A 19058-nucleotide genomic window follows, 5' to 3' on the forward strand; every position below is an offset into this window, starting at 1 on the left:
ATGTAGTAAATACGACTCCGTCGATTCCATGCAGTTAGACAAATACACCAATGACTGTCTCATTAATGATTAGGAAGTGGAAGTTAACACCACTCTGGATGTAACACCACTATGTAACCACCAGATTTCCAGAAATGGAAATTCTGATACCAAGTGTTGGTAAGATTATGGAGCAATGTTGTATTTATTTGCTTGGGAGGCAGTTATTTACATGATCAATTCATTGTTTAAAAAAATCCAACTGTTCATTATTATTAAAGCAACACTTTAGAAGAATATTAGAAAATATAGGCAAGCAAAAACAAATCAAAACAAACTAAAATCATATTTCTGCTACCCAGATATTACCACTGTGACACTGCGTGCATGTGTGTGTGTGTGTGTGTGTGTGTGTGTGTGTGTGTGTGTAGGGAAGGAGAGATAGGCTTGCTTTTCAAAAGCCTCAGAGATGCAGAGTGAATAGATAGGCAAGGCAGTGTGTTGAAAATGTTAAAAGACAAGAAGGCTGAAGAGGTCTTAAATTAAATCTTAACATTTATCAAGAAGAATTATCTGAAGTAGAGTTTGAAAACAATGGGAATCTAGATGCTAAGAGATTAGAATTTTTAAGACTGCTCTTTATAATGCTTATTGACTTCCATAAAAAGAATAACTTTTTGGTAATTCTGGGCTGCTTTTTGTGTATAATTGCTGTTATTTTAAAAATAGCATTTAGAAAATACTAAAAGTATGAAGACTATAAAAATCATTTTAACTCCCGTAACTGTATAATTTTGGCATTCTTCTTTTCAGTTTTGTGTGTGTTTAAAATAAACTTTGATCACGTGGTTTTGAAAAAAGTAATACACATGCACTGAAAGAAAATTGGAAAATATAAAGAAGTATAAAAAAAAATCATCCTCAATCTCAATGGTCAGTGGAGCCCTTCCAGCTTTAATCATCTTGCTTCTCTATAAACGTTTTTATATAACCCAAGCAAGACAGCTTTGTTGCTGTACATTTAAGATAAGGGGTAGTGAAGCATTTCTCCACTTCAATAAAGCTACAAAATCAAATGGGGTCTCCCTCACCCAGTCAGTGAAGGAAGCTGGAGCCACATAAAAAGAGTCTGCAGTGGCATGTATAATTAAGGGGATGTGTTGGTAAATGTATCACGAGCAAAGAAAAACTACAAGATCTAAGGAACCAAGCGTGATGGATTGCTTCAAAGCAGGCTGCTTACCAAGAGTGGCCTACATCATGCTGTGCAACAGAATCTCTGCAAAGAAAATCATATTGTTGAGAATCCAAAGGATGTATTTACATGTATACATACATTTAAAAATCCATTGGATGGGTATCTGATTTGTGTGACCCTCTTTCAGTTTCAGAATTTCCATCTGGAATGTTACCTCACCAAACCAAACTACCCTAAGTCCAGTTAGTTTGAAGTCTACTTTTTCTCCATTACCAGAAGGCAATCTTGGACTAAGATCTTAAAAAATATTATAATCAATCAATCAATCAATCAATAAAATAAAAATATTATAATCTTTCTGCAGATATATTTATCTCTTCCATCAAAACAACTCACTAGAGTTTACAACAAATTCTTTAAGATGAAGTTCAAAATTCTACCAGTGTTCATCACTTGGTGGCAGATATTCCATAAGTCAGAAAACTGAATTTTTCTCCAGGTCTATAAAATTGTAGTTGTGCCTATAATACATCAAAAAGATGAAATGAAAAGTGAAAGCGAAGTCAAATTTGGATGGTTTACCATTCCAATGACAGATACATAAAAATAGTGAGTTGTTTTAATGTCTGAATCAAAAATCTAAAGGTATAGATGTTAACAATAAATTGGATTTTCAACTTTTCATTCAATTACTCGGGTGTTATATAGATACAGTGTATGTCCAGAATTGAAATTGGAGTAAGAAAGGCAGCAAGGAACTGAGAGTCCAGCTACCTCAGGGCAGAGTCTATGTCACATTCATTTCCTCTTCCCATAATCTTTAGAACAGTCCCAGGAGCTTATGCTCAAAATGTGTTTGTCGACTGACTGAATGAATGGAATGAATTTATATTTAAGCACATGGAGTTGTAGTCTGTACGGTAGATACAGCCTGTGTTTTGCTGACTCATTCTATGACTATGATGGTGCTTTAAAAATATGAAATCAATAAATCAACAGCTTTACTTATGAATCTGTGGTAGGTACTGTGGTAAATACAAGATATGGGACGTGTTGGGATGAGGTTAAATAACGAACATTAAATGCATTTGTGAATACTGAGAGCCATAAGAACATTGAACAGCTTTTAATTGAAGACCTGTCCTACTCTATTGCACATCAACATTAAAAATATCTTCAAATTGCCATTATTTTGACATATTTTCCTCCCTTTCCCTCTACCACTGCCACCAAAGCCCAAGCATTTCTGCCTAATTGGTATACATTGAGATCAGGCTGACACAAACAGCTGGATGAGACTTTACCTGAAGTTCTAGTTGCATCAATTCACCAACCCCACTGACCCGGAATTGTCGGGATGACATTTGCCATTCACCATATTAATCATTCTTTTTTTTTTTTTTTTTAAATTAAATTTATTGGGGTGACAATTGTTAGTAAAATTACATAGATTTCAGGTGTACAATTCTGTATTACATCATCTATAAATCCCATTGTGTGTTCATCACCCAGAGTCAGTTCTCCTTCCATCACCATATATTCGATCCCCCTTACCCTCATCTCCCACCCCCCACCCCCCGCCCCCTTACCCTCTGGCAACCACTAAACTATTGTCTGTGTCTATGAGTTTCTGTTTCTCATTTGTTTGTCTTGTTCTTTTGTTGTTTTTGGTTTATATACCACATATCAGTGAAATCACATGGTTCTCTGCTTTTCTGTCTGACTTGTTTTGCTCAGCATTACTCTCTCAAGATCCATCCATGTTGTCACAAATGTTCCTATATCATCTTTTCTTACAGCCGAATAGTATTCCATTGTGTATATATACCACAACTTCTTTATCCATTCATCTATCGAAGGACATTTTGGTTGTTTCCATGTCTTGGCCACCGTAAACAAAGCTGCAATGAACATTGGAGCACACGTGTCTTTATCTCTAAATGTTTTCAGATTTTTTGGGTAGATACCCAGACATATTAATCATTCTAACTGGATATTAAAATCAGGCTTTAGCTCCTGGGGCACACAGACTTAGCCTAAGGGACCAAGTCTCACCTAAAGTGGGGTAAACTGAAAAGCTCACATCTTATATCAACATGACATTGAAATAATCAATTGCATTTGATAATAAAAAGTCAAGCCAGAAAAGTTTTCATGTCTGGGAGGTAGTGATGGCTGCCTGAATCCAAATATCTCTATATATATCCTTATACATCTATTTCCCAAACATAAAATCACAAAGGAGTGCAAATGAAATCATACTTGACCCATGCCTTCAGCATTACTAGTACACACAGAATACCATGACCTCCAAATTACATGTAAAATGAGAAATAAACACCAAATTCCAGGAGAGTCTCACCACCACTGCAAGCCTATGGATGCTGAGATTAGAGAGAGGGAAACTTAAGTGACCCATAAAAATAGGAAAGAGATGTGAAAAATACAGATAAAGCATAGGTAAAATCAGGCCAGAAAAGTCCAGCAGTAAGTGTCAAAATACTAAACATATATCTGGGACTTAGTAGTTCAAAGCACCAGCTATAGCAGAGGGGCTTAAAATGAACAGTACCAGAAATGGCAGCATAAAGAAGCATTGCTGCTTCAGTGAAATATCAAATAAAGAAGGGATTGTGCCTTTGAAGATGCTGCCACGAACAAGAAGGGAATAAGAGAGAAAATTAAACATCGTGCAAAAACAAAAGAGAAACAAGATATTCAGGAGACGTAATAGCTCACAAGGACTGATAGCATCTGTTCACAACTTTGTGTTTGGTGACTTCCTATTGGTAGTTTGATATCTGCCATGGAGGGAGTATACAAGTATACACCACAGAAACTGGCAAATGCTACAAATTAGGCTACTTGTGTTTCCTGGATATCTGGTTGTGAAACATTTATCAGCCTGCCATTCTACCAATCAATCCCCTTTCACCACCACCACCACAACTGTCAACAATATCATCAATTAAAGAAAGTACACTTTAATAAATTAGCATAAGAGAGGGAGACTCAAGTTGCCGGAGTAGATAAACACTGTGCCTGCTTCCGTCCATGAACACAATAAAATTACAACTAAATTATAGAACAATCAACCTGGAGAACCATCAGAAGTCTGGCTGAACAGAAGTTTTATAACTAAGGATGTAAAGAAGCCATGTCAAGACTGGTGGGGAGGGGTGAAGATGCAAAACGGGCTGATGCCAAACTTCCATGCAGCAGTTGAAAACTGGGAGGGATATCTCAGCCACAGATGTTCACCCTAGAGAAGCATGAGACCCCAGCACCACACCAGCCTCTTCAGCCCAGAGTACTGGTACCAGGAAGAGGAGCCAGCACAACATCTGGTTGTAAAAAACAGTGCAGATTCTGACCATCTGGGTGGGAAAAAGGCTGCAGGAAACCCAGACATCCTCTTAAACAGCCTGTGCACAGACTTTCTCACTCACAGGCACTCACCAGAGGGATAGTAACTCAGGGGGCATCAAAAGCATATGGGGGGCAGAGTGAGATATGTGGCTTTTCAGCAATGGCTGGAGAACAGTCAGCATTTTCCCTGTGTGGGGCCCTTCTCTTGTGCAGCACACAGGCAGGCGCCCTCTTTCTGGTGTTGATACCACCCTCACAGGCCAAATCTGAATCTGATTGGCCTGGTGAGTTCTGCTGCTCCATTCTGCTGATTCACTGAGACCCTGCCCCACCCAACTCGCCCAACACCAAAGGCACTTTCTCTGAGAGCAATCAGCCCTGCCCGAATTGCAATCTTTCTTGAAAAACTATCAAAGTCCTCAGGAACCAGGCAGGTGACAGATGACCATGGTGTGCTCTGAGACTTTTGCTGAGTAGCTCCAGGCTCAGCACTGGCATCAAACCAAAGTCTACTTTAACCTACTGACCACAATTCTTCCCACTGTAGTGACTCCCACTGGGTGAGACCCTGCCACACCCAACTCGTGTACTGCATAAGGCTGAACCTGAAGGGAACCAGTGGGTAGCAGCAGGCCTCGGGGTGTCCTGGCTTTTTGTGGAGCTACCCCAGGCCTGATACTGGTGGCAGCCATACTCTGTTTGCAGCGTGGCCTCTCCCATGGGCCTCAGGTCTGGCACAGGCAACAAACAACTGTGGATCACTTTGTAGCTCCTCCCAGGTAGTATCTGGCTGATCACAGGAAGTGGGTGACCTGGGCCTGCACCAGAGCCCCTCCTAAGGGGCCACAAAACCAATATATTTGGACATTGGCATCAAACCACAGCAGAGCACCACCCAATTAGCCCTATAAGCAGCACACACAAAGTTCGGTCTCAACAGGCACCAGAGTCCACTGGGGTGAACCCCTCTCACACTGGGGTAAGCCCCACACACAGCAGCCCATAAGCTATGGACATGGCCAACCCCCACAGCCAATCGGCCTGAGGGTCAATCTCACCCACTGATGTTCCAATAGCAATCAAGACTCAACTATAACAGGAGGGCACACACAACCCACATAAGGGACACTCATGGAACACCTGGAGCAGGTGAACAGGGATACTGTGCCATGGCCCCACAGGGACCTATTATTCAAGGGCACCCGGCCAAGACTGGGAGACATAGAAGATCTACCTAATACATAGAAACAAACAAAGAGGCAGCCCAAAATGAGGAAACAAAGAAATACAGCCCAAACAAAAGAACAGGAGAAAACTCCAGAAACAGAACTGAATGAAATGGAGGCAAGCAACCTACCAGATACAGAGTTCAAGACAATGATTATAAGGATGCTCAAGGAACTTAGTGAGACCTTCAACAAAGATACAGCAATCATAAAAAGGGATATAGAGACCATAAAAGAGAGCTAGTCAGAAGTGAAGAATACAGTAACTGAAATGAAGAATGCACTAGAAAGAATCACTAGCAGACTAGATGAAGCAGAGGATCAAATTAGTCATCCTCTGATTTGGAAGACAAGGTAGCAGAAAACACCCAATCAGAACAGCAAAAAGAAAAAAGAATCCAAAAAAATGAGGATAGTTTAAGAGACCTCTGGGACAACATCAAGTGTAACGGCATTCACATCATAGGGGTGCCAGAAGGAGAAGAGGTAAAGTAAGGCATTGAGAACCTATTGAAGAATAATAATAACTGAAAACTTTTATAACCTGGTAAAGGAAAAAGACATACAAGTCCAGGAAGCACAGAGAGTCCCAAACAAGATGAACCCAAACAGGTCCACACCAAGACACATTATAATTCAAATGGCAAAGGTTAAAGACAAAGAGAGAATCCTAAAAGCAGCAAGAGAAAGGCAACTAGTAACTTATAAGGGAGCTCCCATAAGATTGTCAGCTGATTTCTCAACAGAAACTTTGTAGAAGTGATTGGCACAAAATATTCAATATGATGAAAAACAAGGACCTACAACCAAGGGTACTCTACCCAGCAAGGCTATCATTTACAATTGAAGGACAGATAAAGAGCTTCCCAGACAAGAAAAAGTTAAAGGAGTCATCACAACCAAACCAGTACAATAAGGAATATTAGAGGGACTCTTTAAGATGGAAAAAAAATAAATCAAAGTTATGAATAATAAAATGGCAATAGCTACATATCTTCCAACAATTACGTTCAATATAAGTGGATTAAATGCTCCAATCAAAAGACATAGGAGGGCTGAATGGATAAGAAAACAAAAGCCTTACATATGCTTCCCACAAGAGACTCACTTTTTTTTAATTAAAACACATATGTATTTTTTAATTTTATTGGGGAATATTGGCGAATAATTTTCTCCAGGGCCCATCAGCTCTAAGTCACTGTCCTTCAGTCTATTGTGTTTCCCCAAAAATAAGACTTAGCTGGATCATCAGCTCTAATGCATCTTTTGGAGCAAAAATTAATATAAGACATGGCCTTATATTAAAATAAGACCACATCTTATTTTAAGTTTTGCTCCAAAAGATGCATTAGAGCTGATGGTCTGGCTAGGTCTTATTTTTGGGGAAGCACGGTAGTTGTGGAGGGCGCAGCTCAGCTCCAAGTCCAATCATTTTCAATCTTTAGTTGCAAGGTGTGCAGCCCACCATTCCATGTGAGAATCGAACCGGCAACCCTGTTGTTGAGAGCCTGCACTTTAACCAACTGAGCCGTCTGGCTGCCCCAAGACTCACTTCTAATTGAAAGACACACAGAGACAGAAAGTAAAGGGATAGAAAAAGTTTTTTCATGATAATGGAAACAATGAGAAAAAAAAAAAAGCTGGGGTAGCAATACTTATACCAGACAAAATAAACTTTAAAACAAAGACTATAACAAGTGACAAAGAAGGACCCACTTCTGAGTATTTATCTGAAGAAACCCAAAATTCTACCTCAAGGGGACCTGTGTATCTGTATGTTCATTGCAGCGTTGTTTATAATGGCCAAGATGTGGAGGCAGCCTTACGTTGAAGGAAGAATGGATAAAGAGGACGTGGTACCTATATACAGTGGAATATTGTTTGGCCATGGAAGGGAATGGGTTCCTGCCATCTGTGTCAACATGGATGGACCTGGAGGGTATTGTGCAGTGGAGTGTCAGACAGAGAGGCAAATACATTATGATTTCGCTCATAGATATAGAAAACATTTTGATGGCTGCCAGATGGGATGGGGGGTTGGGAGTGTGGGTGAAAAAAGGGGAAGAGATTAAAAAATACAAATTCGTTGTTACAAAGTAGTTATAAGGATATAGGGCATAGCATAAGGAATATAGTCAATAATATTGTAATAACTATGTATGGTGTCAGATGGCTACTAGATTTGTTGCGGTGATATATGGGAGGAGGTTGAGGGACAGGGTGAAAAAGGTGAAGAGATTAATAAGTACAAATTGGTAGTTACAAAATAGTTATAGGGATGTAAAGTATAGCATGTGAAATATAGTCAATGATATGGTAATAACTACGTATAGTGTGCCAGGCGGGTACTTGATGTGTCAGGTGGATCATTTCTTAAATTATGTAAATATCTAACCACTATGCTGTACACCCGAAATTAATATAAAATAATATTTAATGTCAAAAAAACATAAATAAAAGTAAACTGGCATAAGAAGGCACACTTTATCTAGGAACCCTGCCCATAAAATGCCTAGAAATTGAAAAAAATCAAGCTGACTTCCTATAAAAACAAGTGTAAAAAGAAAATAAAAAATGTTAAAATAACCTTTGAACTGATGAAAATTATCCCTCAGAAAACCATTCACAAAACCCTCCTGACTGAATTCAGTATCCTAAAAAATATATATGGAAATGGATTAAAATCCTAGAATCATAAATGTAAAAAACAAAAAAACCAAAACTAAGACTAGAAATGGATACAAAATGGAAAGAAATGCAATATGAATTGATTGAACTCAAGAAGATATTAAAGAAAAAAAACGCATTTATCTCAGAAATTAAGAATAAATTACAAATTCCAATGGAGAATAGATTTCAATGAAAATTTAATAAGGGTGTTGAAGAAAAGTAGGCAAACAACCAAGAGAATTAAAATGAGATAAAGAAGTTAAAAGCATCCAAGAGAAAGTGGCTCAAAGGGAAGGCAGACAAAAAAGGTCCAAACACATGAATAATTGTAGTCCCTGAAGAAACAAACAAAATATTGGAACAGAACAAGTATTTACATTTCTAATACAAGGTAACTGTCCTAAAATTAAAGAAAATTTCAATCTACATATAGAACAGGCCTATTATGTAACTTTGAAAATTGACATGAGACAATTTTCTCCAAGATATATCCTATAATAGTAAAACTATTAGACTTTAAAACAAAGGAAAGAAATTCTCAGTTTCTTGGCAAAAAGATCTATTTACTTACAGGTAAGAAAGTCAGGTGTGGCAACAGGCTTCTCCTGAGCCATATTCAAAGTAAGTTAACAGCAGCACTTTCATGACACTCAAGAAAAGAAAGTGCTAGTCAAGGATTTTATATCCATGTAAGCTATCCAAACTATGGAATACTGTACATATGTCCTTCCTGAAGAATATGCTAAAAAATGAACTTCATCCAACTAAATGTGAACAGAGGAAATTTCAGCAAAATAACCAATGGTGAACACTTAATATAGTTCACTGTAGAGCTCGGAGTAAAACAAGGGAGGCAACATGTGGAGAGCATATGAATATTATACATTCTGACAAAGTAGAAAGAATAGAACTAAGAGATGGGAGGATACAGGGCAAAAATAGGGTAAACCAGAATAAGATCATTACCTGTTGTAGCAAGTAGGAGTCAGAAGTTACCATTGATGGGTCAGATTATAAGAAGTTAAGTAAGAAAAAAAAAAAAGGAGCTGGGGAACTAGAAAATATATAAATACAAAAGTAATAACTAGAATAAAAAATTCTTAAATACCTAAAGAAACTTTAAATTAATATAGTTGACATACTAAACAGAGAAAGAGGCACAGTAAATACAATATAATATACACTATAATTATAACATAAAATGCTTTTAGAGTTGAGACCAAACATAAGTCATATTGTTAAATGTGAATAGGTTTAACTGCCCTATTTATGAAAAGATCTTCAAATTGGCTTATATCGCAAAACCCTAAGCTGTAATCACAAAACACTTAAAAAAAAAAAAAAAAAAAGACACACCTAAAACACAGTGATTCAGAAAGAGTGAAAATAAGGAGGTGGACAAGGATTTACCAGGCTAATTAAAATAATGAGACTTCAAGGATTGTTATTGTGATATGAGACAAAGTAGAATTTAAGCCAAAAGGCATTAAACAAAATAAAGATGCTTAGTAAAGTTACATCCATAATTCACAAAGGACTTGGAACCGGTATTAAAGAGGGAAATGCTATAAAGAAAATTATTGGGATAATTGTCAAAATTGGAATACAGGCTGCAGTTTCAATAAAAGGGTCGCATCAAAGTCAAGTTTCCTGAATAAGAGAATAGTCCTTATTCTTAGGAAATACACATAGAATTATTAAGAAATAAGGGTAATATGATGTATGTAAGTTACTCATAACTGGTTTTAAAAAGTAGTGAATCTGGGTAAAGGGCAAATGAGAGATCTTTGTATCATTCTTGCAACTTTTCATTGTTTGAAATTCTTTTTTAAAAAGGCAAATTGTATCATTTGTTAAAATTCATCAAAAGGCTGACTTTAAATTTGTGCATTTCAGCACACGTAAATTTTACCTTAAAAATTCCCCAAAAGATAAACAGATATTGAACACTAGTTAATAGATGCATGCTAAAGTATTTAAGGGTGAAGTATACTGATGTTGGCAACTTCTGAAAGCTTAAAAAATAAGATGACTCAATGAATGGGTAAGAGGGATGGATAAATGGGTATGTATGTGATAAAAGTAATTATCGCAAAGTGTTAATTACAGAATGTAGGTTGTGGGTATATGAGTGTTAATTGTATGCTTCAACTTTTTCTGTATGTTTGAAAATGTTCATAATAAAATGAGAGAAAAAAAGGTACATCAGTAGTTTGATGCTGTGTAGACTTTATAAATAACTAGAGGGCTGACTAGATTTTCCACTTTTCTGCACTTTCTCTTTTTCCTTGACCTATTAGACTCTAACTTCCGGGCCAGCCACATAAAGTCTTGGAAACACCAGGAACCTGTGTCTCACCTGGGTCCTGATGCTCTATGGATGAGCTGGTTTGTTCACTTACAGAACCAGACCCACAAATCGAGTCCCATGTTTCCTTTGCTCCAATGTGTAATCAATTAGGCCAAAGCTCTTCATACTTTGAATTTGCTTCCTTTAACACACACACACACACACACACACACACACACACACACACACACCTGTCTTCGCTGGGTGAGGCAAAGCAATGCAAGTCTGGTTCTGGTTTATTCTTTAGGGTAAGAAAAAGGCCATTAAAATTCTCTCTGATGGTTGAGTCAGTTCTTGTGGGGGGAAGGGAGGGGCAGCGCCAAGGGAAGAAATTTCCTGGTAAGCAAAGCCCCACTTAAAAATTTTCCCTTTCTTTCTTTTTGTTTCTCCTTTTTTCTCTCTTGAAGCCACTCTCCCTGGAGTCAAAGCATTTTACAAAAACAAACCACTCCAAAGCTTTCAAGTCCAGGGAAAGCTCAAGCAAAGTTAATTAACATGAAGGTTCTCACAAAAGTTAATTAACATGAAGGGACTCACAAAAGCTGTCTGTTGGCATCTGCTCGCCTCCCATGTGCAGCGGTCCCTTTGTCTGATGGCAGACCAGCTCAGCCCGGCCTCGCAGCATCTCCCAGGGCCCAGGCTGCCTTCATTTCTCCCAGAGCACGTCTGAATCCTCCGTAGAGCAACCCGCCCCACGCTCTCGGAGGCTCCTTGCTTCCGTGATGATCCGCTGCTGCTTGTAAAAAAATCCCTGAAGAAAGCTAATTTCAAAAATGCTAGTTTGAAAAGGAAAGAGAGGAAAGGAGAGTGGGGGAGAGGGGAAGAGGAGGGAAAACAAATGAGGAAGGACAATAATAAAATCTCTTTTTAAAAAGTTCTTTGTAACATAAAGGTTGTTTTTGGCAGAGCAATTAAAAAATACAGATATATGCAAAACAATAATAATATAATGAAATAACATAGTATAATAAATATTGAAAAATATAACATATTGAATAATATATATAATGATTATTAAATAATATTCCATTAATATCAATAAATGATATTGAATATTGCTTGTGTGAATAATATAATGAAAATGTACATCCTTGCTGCTGACTTTGCCTCTGCTCTTATGGAAAGATATTGTTTTCAGAAACAGGGTTATAATGTACTGCTTTTTTTTTTTTTTTTGGTAATCTGCTTTTTAATTGATGAATCGACCATGAACATTTTTCAATGTCAGTAAATTCATGGGTGGTCTCTGCAGACCCACAAGGATTTTTCTGATCTTCCAGATAATCAAACTGACACAAATAAATGCGGATAAGATTTCACTATGTCCCTTATCAGGCCTCTCACATGTATACAGCCAGTGCATATTGTGAGCATGCATATGTATTGAACAAACCACATGAAGAAAGGTTATTCCTTTTAAACAAAGGCTTACTGTGGGGATTCTTCCCTAGAAAGAAGTTGTACAGTTGTGTCAGAAAAAATCCATTTGTTTAGATTTACAAATTTTGGAGTTATGTCTAGTTTACCCAGAACTTTGACATTGAGGATGTTTACAAAGAATGCTGATTTGGTTCCCTTTAGAGACTTTAAAATGTCTATTTCTGAGTTGCTAATGGTTATGAAGGAGTCATACAAGCACGTGTAAAATCTTCCTTCTTCGGGAACAGCTCACAGTGGATGGTCATGGTCCTTTGAGAGCTCGTGCTGCCAGGTTGGCTCGCCTGCAGAGGCTGGTCAGGTGCGTTCACTGACAACTATTTAGGAATTTTGGGGTGTGAGACTGATGTGACAAGGACACAAAGAGAAGATCCAAGGAAGACTTGATTCTCATTGCAGATATTTCCTATTATTATTACCAGAAGTTTGGTTTTTTTTCCCCCTCCAAATGCTTCTTATAATTCCAGGTGTCACTAAAACCACTTGGTTTAATTGCCCAGTACCTGCTTTGCCAGCTTCCATAAACAGAAGCATTTTGAAGCGACTGGCTCGGAAGAAAACAGGACTGGACACACTGCAGCCTTCTCAATGCTTGAGGCAACGTGGACAGGTTAGAAACATAGTTGGGTCTTTTTATTTCCTACTGTATAAGCTGTATCAGAAAATCTGCAGCTGATGACAACGACAGAAGCTAAAGATATAATAGCTAAATGCAAATTTAGATAGCAGAGACCAGAAATATTTTTATACAAGTTGCAAACAGGAAAGAGCCTGAAATCTGAAAAGTTAAGAAAGACCATTCCAGATCATGGAAGGAAGTGCCCCTGGGGGGGGGGGGGGTTGAGAGCATGACCTGAATTTAAATCCTGGCTTTGCTCCCTAATCGCTGAAGGGCCTTGTATATTACTGTGGAGGGTTGGTGCCCAACATCCATTCTAATTGTTTTACAACTCAGAAGTGAGAAATGAAAGACATTTCCAAGACTCCCTTGCAGCTAAGGGTTACCATTTGGTGCAGTTGGAGAAAGCAGAAAGCAGAAGTGTGTCCAGGGCCATATTTGTGTTGCTTCTGGGTTTCTCCTGGGAACCACGGTTGTGGTGGCTTGGTTCCAAAACTGTGAAGAACTTTCCGGTTTGACTGGTGGCTTCTTGATCTTAAAAGAGGCAGAAAGCTTCTTGGTAGTCTGTGTCTGTGGCATTGGCATTGTTCCTCAAAATTCAGCCCACAGTTTTTTTCTCCAGTTTTCTCAATAATTCTGTAAGCCATTTATTACGTTGTAATAAATCTCTTTTTGCTTAAACCAACTAGTGTGGATTCTGTTCCTTGTAATATAGCCCTGACCAACAGAGTTACTTAACCTCTCCATGATGGCTTCTCATGTGTCGCCTTGGCTAGGCTCGGTTACACTACAGTCCCCAGCATTCTCTTTCCAGTATGTTTCTGGTTAGGGTTATTCTCTTTTGAAAATTGGAGGATGGAAGGGAAACAGTGGCCATTTTGAAGCATGCACATACCTTCTCTCAGGTATTCAATTTTGCATATGTAAGTACCTAATCAATCACCTAAGGAGATTGTCATGGGTGGGCCTGACCTAATCAGGTGGGAGGCCTTTAAAAAGGTATTCCCCTTCTGTAAGTTTAGAAATTCTCTCCTGTGAACAGTAAGCTTCAGCTCAAGCCTGGTCATTATCTTCCCTTCCTGTCTGCCTTAAGGAGGACCTTGGACTTGCTTAGCCAGCCCTACACAATTGTGTATACCAATTTCTTGTAATAAATCCACCTATCTATCTGTTATCTATCATCAGTCTATCTATCCATCATCTATCTATCATCTATTTATCAATCTGTCATCTGTTTATTAGCTCTGCTTCTCTTGTTGGACCCTAACTGATACACACTTTGAGCCTCAGTATGTTCAAGTACAAAATGGGACTTAACGTCTCCTGCACAGACTTGCTCTAGGGTTATGTAAAGCACAGTACCTGGCAGGATGTCAGCTCTATTTTGGACACTATCTCTACTTCCATTCTATCCTGGACATTCATTTATAGGGTAGCTGTAGATAAGTAATCTCAAAACCACCTTCCCTCTGCAGAGATACCCAAATGATCCAGCCAGCTCACAATGATCCTTACGGCCCATGAATTTCTAGGTTCTCCTTATCTCTTACTGAAACTTAACCCATAACTAACTCTGCCACTTAGCGTCCTTTAATCATCTGATACAGAGCACTATACATCATTTGTTCCCTCCCTAGCTCCCACTAAGGTATCCCAAAAGATTCAGACATATACTGGTTAAATTGAATCAAACTCAGAATTTGTCAAAAGCTACACAATGCTCTTTGCAAGCAATACATATATATTGATATACATATATCAAAGGGTCCATCCTATTACTCCTTTTGTCATCCACCCCCAAGTATAGGTGGTGATAGGAAAGCGTAGCATATGGTTAAGTCCATGGCCATTCTGAGAACCAAATGCAGCAATTCTTTGGTACTGAAGAATTGAAATCTCACAGATTAGCTCATTCCTTAGGATGGCTGTTTGTTTGGTTTTATTATTACCGTGTATTTTCAGATGGAAAATATTCCCACTCCTCCTATATATCTCTCTCCTCAAATTATTAAACATAGAGTTACCATATGATCAACAATTCTACTCCTAGGTCTATATCCAAACGAAATGAAAAAATATGTCCACACAAAAACTGGTACATGCATATTTATAGTAGCACTACTCAGAATCACCAAAAGGCAGAAATAACCCAAATGTGCATCAACTGACCAATGATAAACAAAAATGTGGCATAGCTATACAGTGGATTCATATTTAACCATAGAAAGGAATAAAGTACTGATTCCTTCTACAACATAGATGAATCTTGAAAATACGTTAAGTGAAACAAGCCAGTAAGAAAGACCACGTACTATATGATTCCATTTATATGAAATGTTCAAAACTGAACAAAAAGTAGGTTAATTGTTCCTTAGGGCTGAAGGGATGGGGGAAGATAGGTGACAACAATGTTCTAAAATTGACTGTGGCAATGGTTGCATAACTATTATATACTAAAAACCATTGAGTTTTACACTTTCAGTGAGTGAATTGTATGGTATATAAATTATATCCCAATAAAGCTATTAAAAGAAAAAGAACCCAGAGAGTAGGGATAAAATTTATTCAGCAAACACACTCTCCTTTTTGAAGACTTTACGTCTTCGTCAGCAAATATACATGCTTCAAGTACACCTGTCTTAGGCCCAGGTTCCAGATTTTGCCCCTAAATTAACTGCTCACAACTGATTAACCCCCATCCAAATCATTGGCCATTACCTTCTTTAAGTTCTCTATCCAGAAATTAGTTGACAGAAATGAAGAACATCGAATACAGTAAACGTTTACGCCTGGCACATATTTGCGATTATTACTATTATTTTGGAATTTGCAGAACTGCCTAAATCTGCTACCTTTTTAATTGATCCTCGTTTCTCCTGCCATGGGTACCTTTCCTTCTCCTGTTCCCTTTTCTCTCTGGGAGCTCTTCAAGTTCTATCCTCGCTGTTTCTGTCGATCTATACTCTCTCTTGCCAGGTGTTCATCAACTATGGTTTTCATTTCCATCGTTTCCAGATTGATGTCTCTCTGGATCTCTAGGAACATCTTCTCATGTGTTTAGATGCCACCAGTTCAAAATGAAATCTGTCCTCCCTGAGTCCATCTGCTCCTCCTCGTTCCCTCATTTCAGTTGCAGGTACCTGTGTCCCCACAACCACTCACTCAGACCCGATGCCCAGCTCTTGTGAACACTGTGCTGCTCCACCCAAACCCAGACTCAGCCCTCTTCCCTAAGCTTTGGGAGTGTTGGTGGCTGACCGCTTGGCTCAGACCCTCTTTGAGAGTTGCACTTAATGGAAGAAAGACACCTGGCCCAAGATCATGCCCCTGTCCTGGGCAGCCTACATACAATGACTAGTCAAAGTCAGGGTGAAAGCTCTCGGCTCGTTGGTCTAATTGGAGCAGACTCTGACAGGCCATATCAGTGCCATGTAGTACCAGCTGCATGGCCGTTCACCATCTCCCTCTGCCCAGTGCTGCTTCTTTCACTCTCCCATAGGCCCTGACCTTTGGAGCTCTCCCCAGTAAACTTCCCGCACTCATATCTCCTTCTCAGAGTCTGCTTCTCCTGAAATCCAACCTGCAACACTGTCAGTCACCTTTTTACTTCCCCAGTCTCTTCTCTCAATAACAGTCCAAAACCTGTCAATGTCCTGTGAATCTGTGGCTCCCTTGCCAAGTCCAGTGAATGCCGTGGTTGAATTCAGGTCATTCAGGACAAAAAAACAAAAACAAAAAAACTGATTCCAATTTACCTGAGCACAAAAGCCTTTTTAAAATTAAATATTTTAGAAATAGATTTAGCTTTAGGCATAGCTTGATTCATGGTTCAAATGCTGTAACCAATTTTAATTTTGTCCTCTCCCTTTGTTGGCTCTGCCTTCTGCTCTTTTGGCTCCTTTCTTAGAAAATCTCTCCCCCTCTGTTCACAGAGAGGCTGCAGATTCCCCATGGGAAAGCACATCTTTTTTTTTTTTAATTAAAGTTTATTGGGTGACACTTGTTAGTAAAGTTGCATAGGTTTCAGGTGTACAATTCTGTAATTCATCATCTATATACACATTGTGTATTCACCACCCAGAGTCAGTTCTCCTTCCATCACCATGTATTTGATCCCTTTTACCATCATCTATCACGCCCCTCTTCCTTTACCCTCTGGTAACCACTAAATTATTGTCTGTGTCTATGAATTTTTGGGTAAAGCACATCTTATGCCTCCTTTTAGAAATTTCAGTGAAAGCCTCACAACATCTAACAGATTCTAATTAGTTCACGCTCCCATCTTTGAACCAATCATTGTGGCCAGAAGATGATGCTCTTATTGGATGGTCTGAGTCACATGATCAACTCTGGACCCTGGGACAAAAACAACTCTTCCTGAAGCAAATAGACTGAAAGTGGAGAAAGCGATGTTTCCTCTAGAAGAAAATTGGGTTAATACGGACCAAAGAGTGAATGGATGTTTCGAAACAAACAATTGGTTGCTTTTATAATTCTATTTCACAGCCACTGTAAAAGTTTCCTCTGATCTTCCTGCTTCAAGGTTCTTTTTCCATGCATCCCTTCCCGCATCCATCCCTCAGAGCTCTAAAACACAGACACAATCAGGTATCTGTTCAGCAGTCTTCAAGAGGACCTCCCTGTTTTGGCAAATTGCCTTCAGGCTATGTTTCAAGGTCACCTTCTTCCAGTGTGTCCTTCGTGCAGCACTTCTGAAACTTTCAGGAGCTGAAGAATCACCTGGAGAGCTTAAAACACTGAACCTTGACTCAGTGTGGCTGGGGTGGGGCCTTACATTTCTATCAATTTCCCAGATGCTGTTGAAGCTGCTTGCCCTAGGACCTCTACTCTGGGAAACACATCTCATGGGTGATGTGTACTCCAATGAAATGGGCCCCTCATTTTTCAGACATACTCCCACTTTACTACCCTTTGCGACTTAGCTCAGGTTGTTTCTTGTATTGATAATGACCTTCCTACAATCTCTGTCTACTGAAATCCTATCTTTCAAGGCCAAATTCAAATGCCATCTCCTCCAGGACTCCTTTCCTGATCTATCCATTCCTTTGAGCCTTATTTTTCTTAATTTATTCCTTTTTTGTAAATGATGGATTATATTCCATATTATAATATTTAGTATAGTAGTATCTTACTTTATCTAACATATTTCTTTTTAAAGCATAAAATATTTTTGTTGCTTTCTTTGTTTCAAAATGAAACAAAACAGGTTTATTATAGAACTATTTACATCAAAAAATAGGAGAAAATAAAACATACAAAAAGTCATCTTTGGGACAATCAGGGGGATTTGAATATGAATTGGGTATTATGTGATATAAAGGAATTATTTTTAATCTTGTTTGGTGTAATATAGCAGGGTGATTAGGTTTAAAACAAAGTCCTCACTTAGAGATACATACTGAAGTGTCTGCAGATGAAATAGTATGATGTCTTAAATTTGTGTTTAAATACTCCAGCAAATGTGAAAAGTTGGAAGAGAACTGACAAAATAGAATTGGGGAAATGTTACCAATTGTTGGAACCGGATGGTGGATATATAAGGGTTCATTATTCTACACACTGTTTGTGTGTTTGAAATTTTCCCATAGTAAAAAGTAAAGCAAACACAACAACCCAAAATCTATGGGATGCAGTGAAAGCAGTTCCGAAGAAGGAAATTCATAGCAATGCAGGCCTATCTAAAGAAACAAGAAAAACCTCAAATCGACAGGCTATCTTTACACTTAAGGGAACTGGAAAAAGAACAGCAAACCAAGTGCAAAAGGAGTACAAGGAAGGAAATAATAAAGATGAGAGCAGAAATAAATGAAATAGAGACGAAAAAACAAACAAAAAACAAAACAAAACAATACAAAAGATCAATGAAACCAAGAGCTGGATTTTTTAAAAGATAAACAAAATTGACAAACCCTTAGCCAGACTCACCAAAAAAAAAAAAAAAGAGAGAGAGGACAAAAATTAATAAAATCAGAAATGAAAGAGAAGTGACAACAGATACCAAAGAACACAGAAAAGTTTAAGAAAATACTACGAGCAAACATATGCCAACAAGTTAGACAATCTGGATGAAATAGATAAATTTCTAGAAGCATACAGTCTTCCAAGACTGAATCAAGGAGAAACAGAAACTCTGAACAGACCGATTACTACCAAAGAAATTGAATCAGTAATCAACAAGCTCCCAAAAAA

This window comes from Rhinolophus sinicus, linkage group LG04 (genome assembly GCF_036562045.2).
Source record: "Rhinolophus sinicus isolate RSC01 linkage group LG04, ASM3656204v1, whole genome shotgun sequence".
Classification (NCBI taxonomy): domain Eukaryota; kingdom Metazoa; phylum Chordata; class Mammalia; order Chiroptera; family Rhinolophidae; genus Rhinolophus; species Rhinolophus sinicus.